This window comes from Onychostoma macrolepis, chromosome 24 (genome assembly GCF_012432095.1).
Source record: "Onychostoma macrolepis isolate SWU-2019 chromosome 24, ASM1243209v1, whole genome shotgun sequence".
NCBI classification, from domain to species: Eukaryota; Metazoa; Chordata; class Actinopteri; order Cypriniformes; family Cyprinidae; genus Onychostoma; species Onychostoma macrolepis.
The window spans coordinates 11,001,580-11,024,808 of record NC_081178.1 but is presented as its reverse complement, the minus strand read 5'-3'; the positions used below and the strand labels follow the sequence as shown (position 1 = coordinate 11,024,808).

The 23,229-nt window shown below is 35.2% G+C and overlaps 1 long non-coding RNA gene across 4 annotated transcripts in view; it reads right to left on the bottom strand.

Moving 5' to 3' along the window:
* The window catches only part of LOC131533649 (uncharacterized), a 68,707-nt gene that overhangs the window by 18,880 nt on the left and 26,598 nt on the right, over positions 1-23,229 (bottom strand). For all 4 annotated transcript variants that reach the window (XR_009269183.1, XR_009269184.1, XR_009269181.1 and 1 more), the window contains exon 4: positions 21,554-21,640. This is a non-coding gene — a long non-coding RNA (uncharacterized LOC131533649). The remainder of the gene's footprint in view (positions 1-21,553; positions 21,641-23,229) is intronic.

Below are 23,229 nucleotides of genomic sequence, written 5' to 3'. Positions count from 1 at the left end.
TTGTTATTGTTCTAATAAGAGATTTAAATATCAGTCGCTATTGTTCTATTAAGGATTAAATATCAGTTGTTATTGTTCTAATAAGAGATTTAAATATCAGTCGCTATTGTTCTATTAAGGATTAAATATCAGTTGTTATTGTTCTAATAAGAGATTTAAATATCAGTCGCTATTGTTCTATTAAGGGATTAAATATCAGTTGTTATTGTTCTAATAAGAGATTTAAATATTAGTCGCTATTGTTCTATTATAGGATTAAATATCAGTTGTTATTGTTCTATTAAGATATATATTAGTCTCTATTGTTCTATTAAGGGATTAAATATGAGTCGCTATTGTTCAATTAAGGTATTAGATGAGTCGTTCTATTAGCGGATTAAATAGACATTTGTTCTATTAAGGGATTAAATATTAGTCGCTATTGTTCTATTAAGAGATTTAAATATTAGTAACTTTATTTCTTAAGAGATTAATTATTAGTCGCTATTATTCTATTAAGAGATTTAAATATTAATCGCTCTATCTCTTAAGAGATTAAATATCAGTTGCTATAGTTCTATTAAGGGATTAAATATCAGTTGCTATAGTTCTATTAAGGGATTTAAATATCAGTCGCTATTGTTCTATTAAGATTAAATATCAGTTGTTATTGTTCTAATAAGAGATTTAAATATCAGTCGCTATTGTTCTATTAAGGATTAAATATCAGTTGTTATTGTTCTATTAAGATATATATTAGTCTCTATTGTTCTATTAAGGATTAAATATGAGTCGCTATTGTTCAATTAAGGTATTAGATGAGTCGTTCTATTAGCGGATTAAATAGACATTTGTTCTATTAAGGATTAAATATTAGTCACTATTTTTCTATTAAGGGATTAAATATCAGTTGTTATTGTTCTAATAAGAGATTTAAATATTAGTCACTATTGTTCTATTAAGATTAAATATCAGTTGTTATTGTTCTAATAAGAGATTTAAATATCAGTCGCTATTGTTCTATTAAGGATTAAATATCAGTTGTTATTGTTCTAATAAGAGATTTAAATATCAGTCGCTATTGTTCTATTAAGGATTAAATATCAGTTGTTATTGTTCTAATAAGAGATTTAAATATCAGTCGCTATTGTTCTATTAAGGGATTAAATATCAGTTGTTATTGTTCTAATAAGAGATTTAAATATTAGTCGCTATTGTTCTATTATAGGATTAAATATCAGTTGTTATTGTTCTATTAAGATATATATTAGTCTCTATTGTTCTATTAAGGGATTAAATATGAGTCGCTATTGTTCAATTAAGGTATTAGATGAGTCGTTCTATTAGCGGATTAAATAGACATTTGTTCTATTAAGGGATTAAATATTAGTCGCTATTGTTCTATTAAGAGATTTAAATATTAGTAACTTTATTTCTTAAGAGATTAATTATTAGTCGCTATTATTCTATTAAGAGATTTAAATATTAATCGCTCTATCTCTTAAGAGATTAAATATCAGTTGCTATAGTTCTATTAAGGGATTAAATATCAGTTGCTATAGTTCTATTAAGGGATTAAATATTAGTCGCTATTGATCTATTAAGATATTTAAATATTAGTCCCTATTGATCTATCTATTAAAATATTAATTATTAGTCACTATTGATTCATTAAGAGATTTTTAAGAGATTAAGAGATTTGTTGCTATTGTTCTATTAAGAGATTAAATATTAGTCGCTATTGTTCTATTAAGAGATTAAATATCAATTGCTATTGTTCTATTAAGATATATATTAGTCTCTATTGTTCTATTAAGGGATTAAATATCAGTTGCTATAGTTCTATTAAGGGATTAAATATTAGTCGCTATTGATCTATTAAGATATTTAAATATTAGTTCCTATTGATCTATCTATTAAAAGATTAATTATTAGTCACTATTGATTCATTAAGAGATTTTTAAGAGATTAAGAGATTTGTTGCTATTGTTCTACACTGAAAAAATAAGTTAAATTTACTTAATTTTTATTTTGCAAGTTTTTGCACACATATTTAAGTAAAATTTAAAGACAGAATTAAGTAAAATCTACTTAACTAAGTTGTCTAAAATTAGTAAAGGAAATAAGTAAATTTAACGTGGCCAGGTAGAGTTTGATGAGTAATTTCTACTTAATTATTTTAAGTTTACCCTACTATACTCAAGTACATTTCACTCAGTCACGGTTTGTAAACTTTACTCAAACAACATAGCACTAAAAAAAAAAGGCCTATAAAGCATGGGGTTAAGTTACAAGCACGTATAAGCAAGAATAAGTGATTCTCAAAAAGTATTAATAAAAATATGATAGGTTATTGCACGTGAAATATCTGAAGCTTAGACAAATGCCTGAGTTTTCAAAAGTAATTAAGAGATTTAGATAATGATCATTTTATTATAAGCAAGAGTGTGCAATTCTTAAAAGCATCAACGACAATGCAATCAGTCTTAAGTAAAAAAAAATAGGCAGTTGTCAAAGTGTCTAATGCAGGTTTAACTTTTTCCAAATGATGATTTCTCCAAAGGTCAGTTTGTTCTTGGATCAACTGAATATATAATCTCATTATAAAAGTTGTGTGAGAGATTGTGGCATTCAACTGTTTGGTAGTGTTAACAAAAATCAAGTTTCTTGGTGCACACTCCGCCCTACCGACTAGCGGACACTTGATCTTACAGTAGTACTGCTTGTCAAGATGAATAAAAAATTAGATATTTGGAGACATAAGACAAGGCCCTGCCACAATATGTATAATATTTATGATTATTTCCCCTTTCATTTGCATCACACTCCCTCTCTCTCTACACAGCCCTGACTAAAAATGTTGTTAATCAAGTTTCCGTTTCAAATGACAAAATGTGAGACGCATGGGGTGGGGGAGGAAGTTTTCCTGATATGGTAATTTGAAGCAGATATATCATTTTGTTAATAAAATGCTGAGGCCTGTGATTAACTGGCGCTCACTAGAGATGGCATGCTGATTAATTTCACCCTCTTCAGCCAATGCCAAGGTCCTTACACTTTCCCTCGTTGTGCTAAGGGTGAAAATTAAATCAGTTCCTCTTCTAAATTTTTCAATAACCTTGTGCCATTTTTTCCCAAGTGACATGTGTTCCCAAAGAGACAAAAGCCTTCTTAGGCTCTCAGAAAAGAAAACAAAAGCTATATAAAATGCTTTTCGTAGCCCATTATTGTTAGCACACTCGTTTTTAAGGTTGACTACACCAAAACAACAGAGTGGGGATTTATTTAAACATATTTTCCTACTATCTTGACAGAAATAAACCTTCTAAACAAAGAATCAAAGCTTGTTTTCCACAGCCTGAAACCTGTAATGATGAATACAGGTAATTGGGCCTTTCAATATGGTATCTCCCTGGGTATACCTTTGTCAATAAACACACCACTTACACCATCTCTGCGAATAATAAAGATATAAATAAAGCTCAAACAAACCTCCCGTATTAAACAGTAACACACACTGTACACATATCAATATCGCTGCATTTTTGAGGACGAGTCTAGGTATGTACGGTATAGGCAACACAATGAGCATAAGATCCAAGATGATTCCCTAGTGAAACATAAGCAGTCGACTGTGCTGGCAGAGTGAGATACACACACGAACACTCGCACAAACACCATTTACTCTTCAACTGCCATGCTAAATTCCATATATTCAGGTTCTAATCAGCAAACATGTTATCGCCCCTGGATTCCAGGCTCAGAAAATTGAATTTCTGCATGCACTTTTATCTAGAAAAATGACGGCAATAATGAGAAATGGGAAATAATAAGCGGAATACAATAAGCAAACGGCAGATCATTAAGGTGGCATTTGCTTGTTGATGCAAGCAGGGAATAATCAAGATCGTACCTTAATGACATTATAGTGTCATAAGAATCACAGAATGATCAAATTACAGGATTTAGTTAATGAAAAATGGACGGACCAACACAAGTCTCCTTTCATTCCAGGAACGCTGTTCTGCACATCCCCAAACCCAACCGGAAAAAGTCAACGGGATATTAGAAGGCTGAAAGCTACACGTCCTTATGCAAAACCTTCATCGCCCTTATTGCCGGACAACGTTGTAAAGCCATCATCCTGTTTATAGAGGTTTAATTGAAGGCAGCATAAAACGATAAACTAAGAAACATGCATGGTTGACTTCTCCAATTCAAGCCATAAATCATTGTGATGTTCAGACAAGTCAGCCAGACACAAATTCAGATGATAGATGACCCATTTAACTTTGATTTTTGAGAGCAATGAGCTCTCCTGCAATAGCTCACACTGAGTAATGCCGCAGATGCGCGGGCAGGAGGCGATGAGAAATCCCCTTTCCTCCGTGCCGCGGATGCTTTGGAATAATCGCACAAATGACCATTATTAAAATGCTGTGGTCCTGCTCCGGCACACCGCCGGTGAGAGAGAGAGCAAAAGAGAGAGTGAGAGAGGATTTGCATTAGCACTGATGATTTGTGATATAAAACAGTCATCAGCAAACTAATATATCAGCCCCTGTATCTATAATGATACATGCATATACGCAGCTATAAATATTAGTATAGCAGTACAGACAGGCAAAGATACATAAATCAGGGGGTTGCACGTGGTTATACAGTATGAGGATGCTCTCAATAATGTTTTTACTATGAAAACAACCTCATATGGTCCACAAAAAGGAATAAACCCCATTTAGCCGGCACACAATTATAGAAATTAGATGCCGCCGGTGAGTTTAGAAGTCATTACTATTTCATATCTCCTCTCACTGTGCTTTTAAATGAGAGAGTGTCCTGTGCCTATTGAAGCCGGTCAATTATTCATTCTAGACATGCAAAAGCAGTTAGTAAAGTAGATAAAACTGTCAGTGTGCCACCGAACACAGGAAATTCCAGCTGGTGGCTCTCTCTGCTCGCCGCTGTGTGTGTGAGAGAGAGAAAAGAGAGGAGCGATTCACTGAGCAGGTATTCTAATGCAAGGCCAGAGGAGGGAGAAATAGGGGAAGAGAGGGATTGAGAGAGAAGGAAGGAGAGAAAAGCTGCTCTCCCTGGGGGACCTGTTTAGCCACACGCCGTAATGCCAGACTTTCAGTCTTGTTAGTAAGCAGTCTGCCAGGATATGAGCCAGGAGAGCTTCAAGAACAGTAAACATTAAATTGAATTCATTAACAAAGGCCACCATTTGCTGCTGGATGAAAGGTCCCAATGCCCAGCTCAAACCCTCTATGTGTCACCTGTTTTATTCATCAGTCTTTTGTTTGTGTACGCAGCTTTGTTTGCTGGCTGCTGGAGAGCTGGTTGGTTAATTTGGCTTCTGTTGATGAAGGTTTTCCAGGTCTTTCTGGAGGCCGCCGCTGCTTGGCATGTCTAATTGTCGACAGACCTGCAGACAACTGCTCAGTTCCAAAACCTAGATAGTTGACTTCTGAGGCAGCATCCTAACTAAAGTAGAACCTCATAAGTGATTGATATAAAATGCGCTACATAGTCAGCAGCAAGGGGACACAGTTAAATATCAGCGTGAAAGCTCAAGAAAGACTTGACTCACAATTGATATGTCCCAAATGACGCACTCTATGCACTATGTACTCTACTGTATAGTGTATGAATTTTATAAGGTTATTCTGTCATCCAACAAGTGTCTAATATTCAACCTTTTTTTTTTTTTTGAATAATTTGTTGATGCTTTTCATTTTTGGAAGAATATATGTTTATATTAAGTATCTTTATATCTAAAGCATATTTACAAGTAACATTTCTGTAACACTTTACTTGACCCCTTTATGTATAATGCATTATAAAGGTAGTTTTAATGCATTAATTATGCCTTGTAATGCACCTTATAATGCATTGTACAATCTCATAAATAATTGTAACCACAGTTAATACATTATAACACTTATCAATTCATTGTTACACTATGCATTTTAAATTCAGTTATAATTATTTACCACATGATATAATGTATTACAATGCACATTATGAATAATTATAATGCATTATACCCTCATAATAAACTTTTATAATGCATTATACTTAAAGACTTTAAGTAAAGTGTTACCAACATTTCTTTCATCTTATTTATTCTTTCATTAACATTTCTTATTTTTTCTCTCCACCATTTTGCATTAATTGTTTTAATGCTATTTTCTTATCTTCAGGTTTTTGTTAGTTTGTTTGTTTTGGAACAAATGTCCTTTAAAATTTTGAATTTCTAGTCATTATTTGCAAAAGAATTTAAAAAAAAAAACTAAAATGAAAAAGTAAATAAAAGTAATTTAAATGAATGTCAAATAAAACTACATATTGGTTAAAAGACTCTATTTTTAGTTAGACAAGTATTTTTGTTTTTTATTAATTTTTTTCCTTTTTTTTCTTGTCTACCTTTTAGAACAGCCTTCAACAGTCCTAAGAAAATAAAGTGCAAAAAGAGATGTATTCTGTCAACATTTACTCACCCTTACATAATTTTAAAGATGTTCGACCAAAATAGAGTTATTTAAACCAATGTCCAAGCTGTTCTTTTTCCAGACAATGATATTGAATGGTGACAACAGCTGCCTGACTGTTCTGTTCTAGACAGAGAGTTATATTGTTTGGAATGACAAGGTGAATAAATGACAGAATTTTCATTTTGGTGTGACTCAACCCTTTAAGGCCCCTAAAATGTTGTCTAGGTAGACTGCTCAGTAGGTTTTGGAACAGAGCCCTAGACTCTGAAACACTGAGAGAGAGGACAAGCACTGAATAAGCAGTTCCCAAAAAGGACGTCAACAGAAATAGAGATAAGACCGCTCGGACATACTAAAACATATCGAGCAAAAACAAAGATTAAGTGAACATACATCAAATAAAATTGATGACAGACAAAACAGAGCATCGAGAGAAAGGACACTGTGGAAAAATGTGAAACGTGACCCTCACCCAGGCCTCCTGCCCGTCCCTGACCCATCAGAACTCCTCTGCCCCTCCTCCAGCACTCAGAAGAGAGCAAAAAACAGTGATATTTAGATGGATGAGTCCGGCACCGGGAGCAGAAAACTACCAAACAGCGACCTAAAGCGATCCCCTGTCTTCACATGCTTGATTTCATCCCTTAATTAGAGTCATTCATCAACGGTCTTGAGATACGAGGTTTCACCCCGGCTCCCGCCTCACCACACCTTGCCAGCTGTCAAAATTACAGCGTTCAGTTCATGCGCCATCCCTCAAATAGTTATTTTCTACAAGCTTGGCTGCATCTCACAATTCACTATTTACTGTATTGTCTTGCCCCTTGCCGCGTAGCCCACACACACGTGAAAGCTCGCACACACACGCTCACCCGGGGGAGTAGGCGTAATGTCAGCCGGTGCTAATAGTCATTAAGCCTCAGCTCAATTCCAATTAAAGGTCATTAGCCATGTTATTACAGAGATGATTATTGTTTTTAGACTTCAGCCAAACAACGGGCTGCTTGTCCTTGGTTGGCATGTGGGAAAACAGAGCAGAGCCTAATGAGCTAACGGCATATAGATTTGTTATGCATTATGAAAGGATGCCAAAGACCAAGGTGGATGTAAGAAAAGGAAAACATCATATTTCAAGGCTGACATAGCAAACTTCGGATGTTGTGATCGTTTGAGAAAATGCTTTAATTCGGCGCGAGCGACATCAATTATTTAATTTGTGAAACAGTGCTTTTATTCCTTGTACATTATGCCTTGTTTGCAAACACAAAATGTGGCAGAACATCAATAATTTTGCTGAGATGAGTCTGTTGGCATCATTAGCTTCACCTTGGCTTTAGCGTCTCCCTCATTACAGCGCTGCAGGTTCTGAAGGAACCTCTGTTCCAGAACAGCAAAATCCGATTTGAGGAAGAAGAAAGCAGTGGACCGGGTCTCCTCAGCCAGAGCTAAAATTACCTGACCTAGAGCACTCCTGCAGGGCCTCCACTAAAACAACAAAACATTCAGATACACTCTGTTCCCTAGCACAGATATTCAACCTGCAGCGCAGTGGTTTGTGTTTAAATAGAGACTAAAAGTAGGCTACTAAAAGGACAATTACTCCATCAAGAAACCAAAATATTTCAATTTTTGGTCAATTAACTATCACAAGTGAACATCTGAGGCAAAAGACTACTCTATGTTTTTTCCATCAATTCATAAATGTATAGCTATTCTTCAGACAAACAGATTGTTAAAACATACTGTCGTTCCATTTCTAGCATCTTATGGAAATCATTTGTGAAGTCTTGCTTGAACCATGTCTGACTCAATCATTTTTTCACAATAAATTTTCAATATCTCTATTCTGTTTTTGGCATCTGAATCAATCAATCAATCATTAGGTTATATTATATTTTACAATATATATCTATTGCTCATTTTCAGGCTAGAAATTTTAACTTGTGCTGTCAACATCTTAAAAAGTGTTATTTTCGATAATTGTCATTTAACATAAAACAATATAAAATGCCTCAGTATTTGCAGATGAGCTTTGCACAGACTGTCATCTTAAAGGGACAGTTCACACAAAAAATGAAAATTCTTTTTTTTTTTTTTTTAAATTTCAAAATCCAAATTTTCTCCCTCCACTTTCATTTTATGGAAAACAGCAGCTTGACGATTTTAATATCTTCACAGAAGTCGTCCTACAGGTTTTAAATGACACAAGGGTGAGTAAATGATGCCAGAATTTTCATTTTGGGGTGAACTGTCCCTTTAAGCGTGACAGTCCGTCTCATCAGTCAGGATGGTTCCTTCATTCATTCCATCAAACACATTCTGTTCAGCCCTAGACATTTTTTCCCCAGTCTTTGTAGGCGTCAGCCATTTTTAAAGCACAAGGCAGTCACATGGGGAATTCTAGATTAAACAAAAAAAATACATATTTCTATCTGTCATAATTACAACTGGGTATTAATAACACTGCAAATATTAATCTTAGAAGTAAACACTAAGCGGCTTAAAGAAAATTGCAAATAAATCAGATTATCCTATAGGAATATCCTTACAAAGGATCTGAAGGGTAATGAGAAAGCCAGCCATGCTTTTTTTTTTTTTTCATAAGTATTTGTAATAGGTAGGCAGCACCGAGCAATTCATAAGGTATTTGGCTCGGGCGCATACATATTTCAGCTTCAATTTCATTTTTTCATAAATCGCACAGCCACAAGGTAGATTCAATTAGGTTTTTCTGATTGGGTCACTGCCATTCTGTCAGGTCATTCAAAGGTTAAGGAATTCAGCGCTACAAACATGATTAGGCCACTGCGGCATCTGATCAGGCCTTCTGTTTATCATGCAGGCCCACTGGGTTTTTCAAGTCTGACAGTAATGACGGCGGGAAGCTTTGCTGCAGGTAACGGCTGGGGTATTTTACATCCTAAATTGCTTTATTACCACACTTTTCCGTTTAAACACTTCGGGGGAGAAAAAACAGGGAGTCACCACAGGACTGACATCACTGCGCCTCGATGCTGAAAGCGGAGTACATATTAAATCATTTTTATGTACTGAAGGTATGGGCAACATAATGTCATTTCCCCTCACTACAGGACTCTAAGGGAGAGAGAGAGAGGGAGAAAGAGAGAGAATGAAAGCAAAAAAGAAATAATTACACACATAATTCGATCTGTCTGGACTTCTGTGTCCATCTGCTCCCTGTCTATAGTCGTCTCCATTTATATGTCATGTTATAAATTCACATTTTATTGTGGAAAAATTTCTGTATAATTATCAGATGCATGGGATATTCCAGAGGAAGAAGAGGAAGAAGATGAAGTGCAGCATATGTGAATTACAGGCAAGTCCAGTTATATGAATGCTTAGTTTCTCTAGCAGTGTAGTATGTTGGTTTCAAACGTGCAATTAAAAAAAACTGAATATTTTGAATTTAAACTCTCTAAAATTGTTGTGTTGAGAATTTAATATATTTTTAAATTAAATATACAATTTAAAAAAATATAAAATACATTAGGGTTGGGGTTATATAAGTAAGTACACTATATATATATATATATATATATATATATATATATATATAGTAGTAATAGTAGAAATATAAATAAAAAGTAATATACAGTATTATATATACACACCCATTTTATTAATGCTACTATAACAATGAATTATCACATTTATCATGTAGCCTATACATAATTTTTATACAATACTATTATAATTATGTCCTTTATAATTCAGTTTATATTTATTCTCTTTTTAAATAAGTAATTTTAACATACTTCTTAAATAATAAGGTATAATAATAATTATATAAATTACAATAGTATAATGTATATATTATCTTCTATTTATACTACTACTTATAATGGTAGTAAACAAATTCAATGAAGGCGAATAGTAGTTATTATTGAAGTGTACATGAATTTGTACATATCCATATATCAGCCTGTCTTTTCATGCTGATACCTCTCATCAAGTCATCTTCCTTTCATATCCTACAAGTGCACAGCTGTCTCTCTCTCTGTCTGTCTTCCTGATACCACTGCTGGTCCCCAGATGCTGTGTGTATGCTCCGTCTACCTCAAACACACATACACACACACACAAAACACTCCAACAACAAGGGATAGCAGAGAATGTGAATAATGTATGAAGCATTTTATATTGGGATTGATGGTTGTCAATCACGTCTGCCTAAATCAAGACAGCACAGATCATTTCCATTGCTGCTATTGGATATTCGAGTTGAAAGCACTTTTCCAGAACCACACATAACCAGTCAATCTAAGCATCAGCGCAGGGAAGAGATCCCTCGTTGTGCCTTAATTAACATTGGGAAGACCAAAGTCTCACCCAGACCTCGCTTATTCAACCTATGCATTCAATATCTGTATTTACATGCCAGCATTACTGAGCAAACAAGCTCATTTAAAAGTTCATATGCTAATGTGTGACATTTAAAGCAAACTTTACACGAGAAAAGGACATACAACAATAGGCTTTGATTCTTTTCCGTGATGTGAACTTATGCCGTTTCCATATTTATGACTTTAAAACTGTGACACCTTTAGAGGAAAAGCTTGCAGAGGTATTTCCTCAGCCATTCTTCTGCATTTAAAAAAAATGTGAATTATTATTTAAAAACTACAAAAAAAGTAAGGATTAAATCTACAATACATCTAGAATTAAGCAAAATCAGTACATCTAGACATCTAAATAAAATCACAGTGATTGTAAAGTTTTATTATGAAATTGGTAACAGATCCTATCACTTGCAACTTTACTGAAATTGCATAGATTTTTAATGGGACTATTTCATATAATACGCAATAGCGAAGAAAAAAAAAAACAATGTTACAAAACATTTAACATCTATTAATTTTTAAACATAAATTATTAGCATAACATCTTAAAACAGCAGATTAAAACAACTTTAAAGTTTATTTGTGACCCTGGACCACAAAACCAGTCATAAGTAGCACGGGTATATTTGTAGCAATAGCCAACAATACATTGTATGGGTCAAAATGATCGATTTTTCTTTTATGCCAAAAATCATTATTAATGTTCATGTTCCATGAAGATATTTTGTAAATTTCCTATCGTAAATATATCAAAACGTAATTTTTGATTAGTTATATGCATTGCTAAGAACTTAATTTGGACACATTTAAAAGCGATTTTCTAAAAACTTAGATTTTTTTTTTTTGCACCCTCAGATTCCAGATTTTCAAATATTTGTATCTCAGCCAAATATTGTCCTATCTGTGACTAATTTTGTGGTCCAGGGTAACATTTAATAAAATAAATTAAAATAACCATAATAATTTTCTCATAATGTCTCATAATTTTCTCATCCCATTGTCGTTTCAAACCTCTATTTGACTTAATTTCTTCTGCATAACACAGAAATATGTTTGTTGTAATCAAGAGGTGTTTCAATCAGTGTCTTTCTTGGTTTCTATCTTTCTTCATTCATTCATATTCATCTATCTCCACTTTAAAGTGAAAGCCCAATCAGCAACCAATGCTTAGAAACAAGTAGTCCTACATTTTTGTAATTTTTTTCCCCCCCGATATGTTACACTCTGATGTACAACACAATATGGAAGAAAAGACCTGCCACTACTTCCATTTCATCACAACTTAAGGTTGGGGAAAAAAAAAAACTTTTTTTCCCAAGAGTACTCTGAATGCATGCTTACCACCAAGAACAATTAAAACTGTGTGTAAGTTTCGAGTTGCAGGTTTTAAGCACACAGCAGGGGTTTGTTCTGCTCTAGCAGATGCTGTAGGTGTTCTATATGGGCGGTCAATCTCACATCTCCTTGTCTCTCGTTTCCTCATTGATCTAACCATCAGATACTTCAGCTCCCACACTCAGGCAACCAATACAAAAGCGATGACAAAATACGCCATTAAAATTCAAGACTCCGATATTCGCAGAGATACATTTAATCAAAACAATCCCTAATATATTTCACAGTCTGTGCACAAACAGCACTCTTAAATCTCCAACTGGCTTTTCATACTTCACCGAGCACGGCAGAGAAACCGGCAGGAAAGAAAAAACTCCTGTTGCGTCTTTGACTGCGCTTCATTTTCCGAAGGCTGTGAGTTTTGATGTGAAGGATAAACCACAATGTCAACCAATTGCGCCTTGCTTAAAGACCTTCATGATCGATCGGCCAGACGGCAGATGAACGGGGGCCCATTTCAGCAGTTTGCTGTACAAACCGCTCGTTCATTAAAAGATGCTCTTCCTTATTGATTTTAGCTTAAGTAATGAGGAAGCTTATCCAAAAATCTTTAGCATTTGGTCTTAAGTTAAGGAAATCAATGGCACCATTCCCATATGAACAGCATATTTGAAGTTTATGTGCAAAAGACAAGGCAAATCCAAATTGGATAAATCAATAGGCTTTGTCGATTTAATGTAAAACTGACCTATAGGTTTTTAGCACTTAAAGTGAGCTGTACATATATGAAGACTTATCACTTCTGATGCATTTCCATCTTCAGGGCTTTAATTATTCAAATTAAGATGGCTCCGAAACTCCAGACGCCAAGCGACGCACAATTAAAACGACAAATTTGTGCTACTTTCCATACAAGTCAAAAGTTCTTAAAACAAGTCAGATGTTCAAGGTGAAAGCAGACTCGGGGAAATCTAATCCTTATATAAAGCTCATACTGGCATTAGCATTAAAGTGTGAATCTTGCTAAAGCTGGAGGAGGAGAAATGTGTAGGAATGTGTAGGTATAAGCTCAAAGTGTGAGGAGCTGTGTATTAAACTCCAGTCACCTTTTGAGTTCTTCTCAGCACGGAGAGTTCTTTTAAAGTTCAATCAATGGATCTAAGCTAATCTCCGCCGCTGAATAGCGTATAGTTTTAAGCAAAGGTCCAGCAGGCGGTGGAGCAGAAAGTTGACAATAAGTTGCCACGTCTTTCAAATAGGTAGAACTCATTAAAAACATTTGCTGTGAAGCGAAATATCAGCATGGGGCCGTATAAAGCAAACAATCTATGGTAGATATTGTTGTGCGGTCCTCAGACATTTCCTGTAAATAATGGAAACCCTATTTGTTGTGTTAATATTGCTGTATGTATTACAAAATATCCCACCTGACACATAACACAGCTCTCAAATCCACAGATATTGCAGGCAGGAGATTTCCTTTCACATGTTTCACATATAAAAAAACAACAGTGGTGCGGGGAGGAGAAAGCGAGAGAGGAGGCAGAAACAGACTGATGGAGAGCGAGGGCAGAAATGACATCCAAATATAGCAGCAGCTGGAGCAGAGATGCCTGCTGGGGATTCCGTCTCTGATGCCACCGAGCCAAAGGTGAGGTGTATGTTAGTAAAGCTAAGCTGCAGACAACATTTCCCAGAGGTAATTGTTCCGCTCATTAATATTCATTTGAACCTGATTTCCTTTACATCAGTGACATGTTTTGGCTTTGATGTGCCGGATCGCGTGCCTCAGTGCCACTTTTTTCCCCGTGCCCAAATATGCAAAAAATGTTCTCACATGTCTTTAAAAAACAGCACAGGATTTGCTCCGTTTGTCTGCACCTTCGTGTTTCTCTTCCCACCCATTTTGTTGTCTGGTCAGGCAGTGTTTTCCATTTAGCAGGGACGGTTTAATCACGCGTTAAAAATTACAGGCTCCTCTGTTGGCCAAGCATGACATTTCAATTGTGCAGCCAATAAAAGTACTACATGAAGAGGGCTGAGATGATGGACTAACCGCAAAGCCTGGAGATCCAGGTTACCATGGTGAACTGCCTTCACCATTTGTGCAAGGTCAAGATTGAGAAGCCTGATGCAAAAAGCTCTGTTTTATGCACAAAAATGGTCAACATTCATTTTGTTTATTGTTCTGACGGGTATTTTAAAATGTAAAAGAATATAATTTTAAAATGATAATTTAATCATAATAATTAATTATAAAAATATTATATATATATATATATATATATATATATATATTGCATTAAAATGCAATTTAAACAACATTTAAATAATCAAATTAAAAGTACACACACACACACACATATATATATATATATATATATATATATATATATATATATATATACATACATATATATTATATATTATGTGATATCATATATGGTATAATTATATGAAAATGACAAATATTACACAATACATATACATGTAAATGTGTGTGTGTGTGTGTGCACTTATTTGATTAGTGACCTAGAAAATATTTAAAATCTTATTTCTCACTTTGTCACATACTATTTTAAAATGTACTCTCTCTCTCTCTCTCTCTCTATATATATATATACAAAGCAACCATTTCTAACCATCCTGACTATCAAAATATCATTCATCTTGAGAACTGAAAACCCACAACTTCAAAATCCTAAACTACTTAGGTACTCAGAAATTAGTCATTCGATTTCAGTTAAAAGTGTGTTTTGATATGCCGTACGAGAAAAAGCTTTTCTGGTTTTGATTTTTCTGGGTTTGGAGATGTGGTTATAAAATATTCAGGACAGATATGCAGCAACAGATACCAGCTGTCATGTGTAAGCTAGCGAATGTTATGACAAGAGTTTTAAAACATTTATGTGCAGTGTATAGTGTATAAAAGACTCATTAGGTCCAAGGGACTAGGCCATCTCTTTCTGCTAAGTATGGTAACAAAGCTTACAGAGAAACCTAAGACGCATCAGGAACATACAGTACAAGCAAACTAATTTGTTTTTGTTTGTTTTTTCTCAGCACATAAGCTGCAAAGTAAATAATAACCATGTCTTTTGTTTCTTCAGTTGCCAAACATTTACTAAACTAGTGTTATAAAGAAAATAAATCACTTTTCCCCATTACAACAGCATCGTTTTGAATCCCAAGTCCTAAATCTGACCAAAAGCCAACATAAAGTCATGAAACGACTGGCTTTGTGAGCAAAAAGTTGCTTATTAACACACATGTGAGAGACAATATCTCACTTTGCATCTCAGAAAGCTGGTGTCAAGCACTCTGAAAGCATTCAAATGTAACCCGCATGTTTTCAGAAGCAGCTTGAAATAAATCAAAGTTCGACCCGTATAATCCGATCAAAGGAAGACATTAGACTCGTTAGGAGAGTAAATCATTTAGACTAATGTACATCTCCTGAATGCTACTTCATCTTCCACCGAGATATGACGACATTTAAAGTGAATCTATTATCTCCCCTTTACCTTTGCTTCCCCCAAAACCGTCGCCCACCCCAAGCGGACACCACTATTTGCAATTCTGATGGGATGGATTGTAATTAGAGGCCGAATCATTTTACACAATCAGACAAGGGCACAGGACTGGTGAATCAGCAAATCTGATAAATTATCTTTTCATGGCAATGTACTCCCATTAGGGTTGTGTGTTGGTGTGCTTTTTAGAGTCTGATGCAAAGACCCCCAGCTCAATTCAAAGCACACTTTCCCATTAGCGTGCATAATGGACACTTCTTATGCAAAGTGGCTGTGAGTGAGGACGCGGTGGCAGAAATGGGATTAAATCTTGCTAACTCCTCAAGATTTAACGGAGGAAGCGCAGCGGGACAAGCGGCATAACTCTCGCTCCATCTCTCTCTCTCTCTCGCTCCATCCAAGAGAACAACAGTGTTTTGAAAGCCGTCACCTAATCACTCTGTGTCTTAAAGGCCCTCTGGGAACATGCTTACCTCAACTAATATGCTCTAATGACTTTGAACTAACTTTCATTTTTGCTGCTTTGCATTTTACTGTCCTGAGGATTTTCTAGGGAGGATTATCATGATGGAGAGAAAGACAGCAGAGCAGCCACAGGTTTTCAGATGTGGGAGACTTATTTGTTTTAATAGAGAATTGTCATATCAGATCAGATATGCGGATATTTCATAGAAAATTGGAAAAACATCCTAGACAAACACTGAAATTTCCATAAAAGACAAAACACAAGAACAGAAGAATTTCACTCATACCACAAGTCTGCTGTGCCATCTCTGATCGCTCAGTCACTCACGTAGCCTGTGGCCAAAATACAAGACAATAGGGTACAACAGGGCTATGGGCCACATGGGACAACAGGCCCTTTTGATTTTTTTTTCTTCTTTCTTTCTTGATTTTTTCTTTCACATAAAACACAGCACCTTCACTAAACGTGTCTACTGTGCACTGAAAAATTGTACTTATCAACCAGATCATCATGTGTGATGATAAAAGATTGAATCTGAGGTAATTTAATTATAATTTTTTTTATCTAGCAGATTTTTAAAGTTAATAACAATCCTTATTATTTTTATTTTTAATTATTATTTTATTTAGAGAGGAAAAAGCTTCATTTTCTTTTCTTTCAGAGTGATTAATTTATTTTCAGTATCTGAAAAAAAAAAGACAGACATAATACTGTTATGGCAAAGGAGGATGAAATTAGAATACCTTTACTGCAGCTGCTTACCAGAAATAAAAGAGAACAGATTTATACTAAAGAAAAAAGGCACACACTGACTGCCCCAGTCACAATGGATATTAATTTATAAAATATGCCTGTACTAACATAGCCTCAAGACTAGCAGTTAAATGAAAGGAAAAAACTACAAGTGATTAGATAAAGCAAAAATAGTGCTTATGTTGTATTAGTATACACTTACATGTTGCTCATAAAATACATTGCTGATAAAAATATCTGCATATTGTATATGCCTATGTTTCCCTTATATTTAGTACTACAGTGCCTTTACACAAAACTAGAGGTAAAAAAAGCTACTCTGGCTGGCTTCATATTGATTACATTTTTAATGACAACAAACTTTTGTTTTAGCATGTATTTTTTTATTTAACTTATTTGTTATCTAAATTAATGGTCACAGTTTATTTTAAGGTCTAATTCTTGCTATTCTCCCCATTAACTATGACTTTTGCCTCAATAAACTGCTAATTTTCTGCTTATTAATATTTAGTAAAGTAGTTGTTAAGTTTAGGTATTGGGTAGGATTAGGGATGTAGAATATGATCATGCAGAATATGTGCTTTATAAGCACTAATTAATAGCCAATGTTATCAATAGTCATGCTAATAAACAACTAGTGAGAACTGGTCCCTATACTAAAGTGTTACCAAATTAACAAATTAAGAAAATTGTTAAAGTGAATATTTCTCTAAAAAAAATATTTAATAGAAGTGAAAAAATAAAAATAAATAAATAAATAAAATAAAATAAAAATGTGTTTAGTTGCTTGGGTTTCTATGTCAAAAATCAACAAAATGTGAAATACAGTGTGCACAAGTAAAACCAAAACCAATTTCCAAATGTGTTTAATTGGGAAACCTCAAAGCTGTAAACGCAGTAAACATGTCATGTGTTTTGTCATCTGCACTCTGTGTCACAGCAAATTAAACATTTGGCACGAGTCACGACGAGTTCCTGTTAAGCATAAATCTATGTCTGGGTTTCACTCAGTACCACTGTCTCTTTAAGTAGATTCCTGTGGTTCTCACACCACATTTCATGTATCATGCCAGGAATGTATAGAGGACCGTGATGCGTTGACCACAGCGGAAAGCCGGCCTCCATCTTATACGAACACGGAACGGGCTTTCTCCACCTCTGTAAGCAACAAAGCCATCTTGTCTCAATCCCACATTCATAATAAATGTCAAAAGCTGCGGTTAGCTTCAAAAAACGTCACCACATTTTGCTGTGGAGCTCTCTGACCACCGGGAACACTGTCTCTTTCATATACTCAGATGCAATAACAATCACTCGGCAAAACTAAAGGAAATAAATCGCACAATTAGAGGCCATTTACCCTTAATCTTTACATAAACACAGGCCACTTCAGCCATATTAAATAACCTCATCCACGCACCGCAGGCCGTTCATCCTCACCATATTCACCTTACTCAACAGTTCTAGGATGCTGTCAAAACAGTAATGGCTGCAAGAAAAACACAAAAAGAGCAAACGTCCATGTCTAAATGTGTACTAAAAATGAAAAGCCGGAGACATGCCGCTTAAAGCTGCGACAAGCGCGAAAAGCTGTGCTAGTTTGCTTGAAAGAGCAAAAATAGAAATCTAAGCCGGCTGCTAGTTAATAGAATAAATATGGTCATGGTGCCACTGTAATCTGGAAGCAGAGGGGGCTTTGTCACAGAATCTTGCCCTTATAAAGACACACGGCGCTTTGGCCTCCATCTGCGCTTGATGAGAATTACAACTCCCATTTAGATGCAAATACAATTAGCTCTCCCTGCCGTGCACATTAGAGCCCTTAGCAAACACAAGTGAGGTTTTTCTCCGCCTCTTAAGAGGGCATCTGTGTCCCCATACGCAGCACAGGTGGAGGAGGGGAACGTGGCGATGCCAGTCAGCACCAGTTGGCACGGTGTCAAGATTTGGTGGGTAAACACCTCCGACGCCTGGTAGCTTATCACAATATGCCACATTATGAGGTAATTAGCAGAGGCGGCACCTCTCCACTTCAGCATCAGTGCCAGGCAAACAGATGCAGGAACGCACACGTGCAGATAAATATTTGTTCTGACAGCTTGACACTTGGACAGGAAAATATGTATCTGGGATTTGACGCCGCACTTTTGCTTTGATAATTCGCAGCGGTGAAGTGCGGGTATAAGGCTTAGCACATAATACAGTCATTAGCGAAATCCCGAGTTCATTAACATGCAGACGTTAATGCGGCGACAAACGCGAAACATCTTGTTGGCACATTTCCAGCGAGCACTCGTAGCCCCTTTGATCAGCACGTGCGGAATCGAGGAGAATAAGAACGTGCGGCCCTAGTCCACGAGGTTAATGATATTATTGCACCTATCTGCATATTTAATTACGCTCCTTGTTAACGATAAGTGCTGTTCATTCAATTTGCTTCATTTTGTAGCTGGCACGTTTTCAATGGGAGCCCGCCAGCCAGGCTGTCGGGGAGTACAGACAATTAAAAATGCATTCATCGAATCTGTAAAACAGATGCTAACAATCAGGTGCTTTCTCTCAACAAGATCTCTTCAATCTTTCATTACCATTATGCCAGTTAGACATAATTATCCCGTTGCCAGCTCATGCCAGCTCGCTTCTTATTCCAGAAGGTTACTAGAGTGTTCGTCTGAAGTATCAACAGCAGTGGGGCTCTTAAAACACAGACACATTCAGTGAAATTAAGCATTTTCTCATTAGCCGGAGGCTATTGGGCTTATAAATTATTCATTCCTTCCTCACAAAAGAACATTAATCAATTATGAAGATATAAAGAAATTAAACATGGGGAGAAAGACAAGACTTTCATATTAATATGCAGACAGATAGTACTGCTACCGCTTGAAAATCAATACTTCTGTGAGTAATCTGCACGCTTCGGCAGCAATATGAATGCGTAATCAGATGTGAGCTCAGTTCTGGATACAGAAAAAGGCTTATTCTTTTATTGTTCGCTATATAGAGTATCTCCAAAAAGAAAATTAACCCTGTAAGTAAATAAATAAACAAACAAACAGGAGAAACAAATAAAATCACCTTTGCAAAAAAGCGAAAAATGCTTCAAGTGGAAATTCTGGCAGATGCACCACCAGGGACCGTAGCAGAGTGAGCCATGCAATTGGTTTGAACCCCGTGCCGCACAAATTTGTTTTTAATGCATTTTTAAAGTTTTACTGCCATTCAAGGACACTCAGGGAATAAAACTCATCCATTCAAAGTGTTGACCTGATTGGTATTAACGGCTGAAACAAATTTGCTTGGCTCCATCAGCACTCCCTAAGCTAAGAGACACAACCCTGTCTCCTATCAAAGGCCAGCCATGCTGCGAATCAAATATTCTGTTGGACAAATCATTTGCAGTATAGCGACCAAATAACTGCACTATGTAGGAATAAAATGATTCAAACATTCAACAATTCTGTCTGTATGTGAGTAACTCTCTGTTGTTCTGATTTGAATCTGTCAAATGTTCATGCTTATAGAAAACTTTAAAATAATTATTTACAAATTTGGCCACCAAGTGAGCTAAGACTAAAAAAAATAAATAAATTAAATTAAACAAAAAAATTAAATTAACTAAAATTAAATTAAATTAAAAAAAAATAATTTAATTTAATTTAATTAAATTTAAAATAAAATAACACAAATAGATAGAACATGTTGTTACACTTTCCTCTAATGCTTATTTGCTACATGAGCAAACAGGCATGAGGGGGAAAATAAAAAGGTGAGACATTCTGCATTTTGGCTTCATCGTGTCTCATAACACTTTTGGAAAATATTATCTAACACAACAGCTCTGTGAATCATTTTCCTAAAACCACATAAAAATCATTACCCCAAGCTGCTCGAGTCAAAATCACACCGAGAGAAAGACGTGAGACTCATTTAGATCTGTTTGTTCAAAGCACATCATCTACGTCATGTTACTCAAAGATGCGTCCTGACTGATGAGGTCACAGGAAGTTGCATAACCATAATTCCCTCCACGCCCATTCCTGATGCCCTCATTACTGTCCAGAGCCCATATCAGAATGTTTATCTGTGTGCTTTTGGAGAAACAGTGATAAATCCATCCTCAATTAAAGATTATATGTCAGAGGTGCTGTGCTGAAATTGAATTAAAGGGAAAAAAGGCTCCTTAATATCCAGTTGATATATCCCTGCAGGTGACGGCTGTATCATAAAACCTTTTCTTCTTGCTTAGCAGACAACTGCTGAGCCGCACTGAGATTCATCTGTAAAAGCTACAGTACTTACAACACCTTCACTTGCCGAACTGACAATATCATTGTCCTGATAGGCTAATTCACTTCTCATCATACTGGTTTATTGAGTATAACACCATTTCAATTTCTGCTTCTGTGTCTGGAAAAAGGGATTTTTTTAAGTACTGGGCATAAAAATTGAGTGCATTATAAGAAGCTCTATTCACTTCTTATGATCATAGCCAATCAGTGACCCTGCTGTGAGATTCTCATTAAAAACCTCATTTTTTTTGGATGTGCAGCAAATTAATGTCACTCTGTGCAATACAGCTAAAGGTTATAAGGATGATGGCTGTATTTGCTTTTACACACTCACCTTTTACCAAAGTGCATGTGCCTTTTCTTGCAGACCCTCTTGCAGTGGTCAAATGCTTGACTTTCTCTTCTTTCTTACTTGCACCACCTGTCAAGTCACACACACACACACGTTACATCAAAAAGAAATATTCAGATCAGCAGACATGAGTCAGTGCATGTTCATGCTCAGAATAGGGTGAGCTCAGATTCTGCCATTTGCTTGATTACAAAGGACCTTGTGTGAGCAAACAGACTCTTCTGCTGGATTGGAGTAGACTTATAATGATGGAGAGAAGGAAAGTAAGAAGGCAGACAGAGTTTAAGCAGCCGTGTTCCTCTGGGAGGAACACAAATTAACCCTCGCGTCATCCTGCCTGCCTGCAGCATCCTCATGTTTAGTACCCAGCTTAGTGATGGTGGCATCTCTACTGATAATCTGCACCATATTCTGCATTTCCAGAATCTAAATATCAAATTCAAAATTGCTTTATCTGCATGACTGTAAATAATTCAATATTGCCAAAGCTTGGAATATATGTACAAAAAGATCATAAAAATAAAGATCAAAATAATAGAAGAAAATATTATAACTTAATTTCAATAAACAGTAATAATTTCAAGTTCAATAAATAGTGTAACAAATTAGAACATGTGTGAATAAATATCATGTTGGACTAGTTTTCAGAGGGAGTGATGTCACTTGCAGGAGAATAATGTCATTAAAGATTTTACTATATGTAATAATTGCAATATTCATTGAATATCTAATGAAAATGTAAAACATATGTGTCATGGTGCACACAGCAGGGAGGAACGAGGAACACGCAGACGAGGATAAACTTCAAAATAACAGTCTTTAATGAGGACATCAGGACAGGGCAAGACAAGGCAAGGTTGAGACAGACAGGAACACCGAGGAATAACGAGTAGACTAGACGAAAACTAACTAAACTGGCAGGAACTAAATACACATGACAATTACTGATAATTAGACGAAACACGGATGGACAAGACTTAACTAATAATCACACTAAACAAGGACAGGAACATGACCAAATATGGAAACAAGCGGCGGGAACACATGACAGACACGACAGAGGACTGACATTATGCGTGTGTGTTTGTGTGTGTGTGTGTGTGTGTGTGAATTTAAGTTGTTTTAATATATATATATATATATATATATATATATATATATATATATATATAATACATTAATATTGATAAAACAACTTAAATTCTGAATTGTTTGTATGTATGTATGTGTATATTTTATACATACATACAAACAATTCAGAATTTAAGTTGTTTTATCAATAAATAAATAAATAAATATATATATATATATATATATATACTAGTTTTATTTTATTTAAATTTACAAATATTTATTGCATTGTATAGTATATTATATATAAAGTCATATAATATTTGCATTCAATTAATGTTTTCAAAAATATTTTAAATAGTTTTTTTCACATAACTAAACAAAAATAGCAACATCCAATGATGCAAAATTACTTAAAATCACTTTTGTTCATTTGTGATACTGTGATACAAACACGTAACTAACAATTTCCATCTTTAAAAATAGTTTTTTATTTTATATTTAGGAGTTTGTGGGAGAAATTCAAACTGGTCATCATTCGAAACCTTTGCAAAAATACCATTTTAATCAGTCAAATTTTTCATGTA